Source organism: Lontra canadensis, unplaced genomic scaffold, assembly GCF_010015895.1.
Source record: "Lontra canadensis isolate GAN:19392208 unplaced genomic scaffold, GSC_riverotter_1.0 scaffold97, whole genome shotgun sequence".
Lineage (NCBI taxonomy): Eukaryota > Metazoa > Chordata > Mammalia > Carnivora > Mustelidae > Lontra > Lontra canadensis.
In genome coordinates, this window is record NW_022631091.1 from 286,783 (window position 1) to 287,351 (window position 569).

Here is a 569-nt window from a genome sequence, read left to right on the forward strand (position 1 = left end):
GTTCGGTGTACTATGAGTTATAAATGGTTCCTGTTCTGGTCCAAGAAGTGATTTTGTTCCTAGAGTAAACCAGAAGGTTTATATTAAAATTTCTTTACCTGTGAGATAAACCAAACAACATGAAAACCAGCCTCCAGAGCACATTGGGAAACAAAGTTTCTAATGTGAATGGGAGGCCAGGCGAAAAAAGGCAGGTGAAAGACAGGTGCTTGTGTTACAAACACTTCTGGCCTAATGGGCTAAGCTCAGTGATGGTCTCCAGGACATGAAACCATGGCGGTCAGGTATAAGCAGCATTTGGTCTTCCTTTGAGAATGGACATTGGTTACTTGGAACCTGAAGCTTTGCACTTGACAGGAACGGAAGGGAAGGGAAAGGAAGGGAAGGGAAGCCATGTTGAAGCCATGTTGAAGCCATGTCTTCTGAATTCTATTTTAAAACCCATCTGGATACGTGGAGGGGACCAGTGCTTCATTTCTGTTTCTCTCCAGCAAGTCCCTTCCCCAATATCTTATCTTTCCGACCATAACATATATACTCTTCACTGGTAACAAATGTGTAAACTGTGG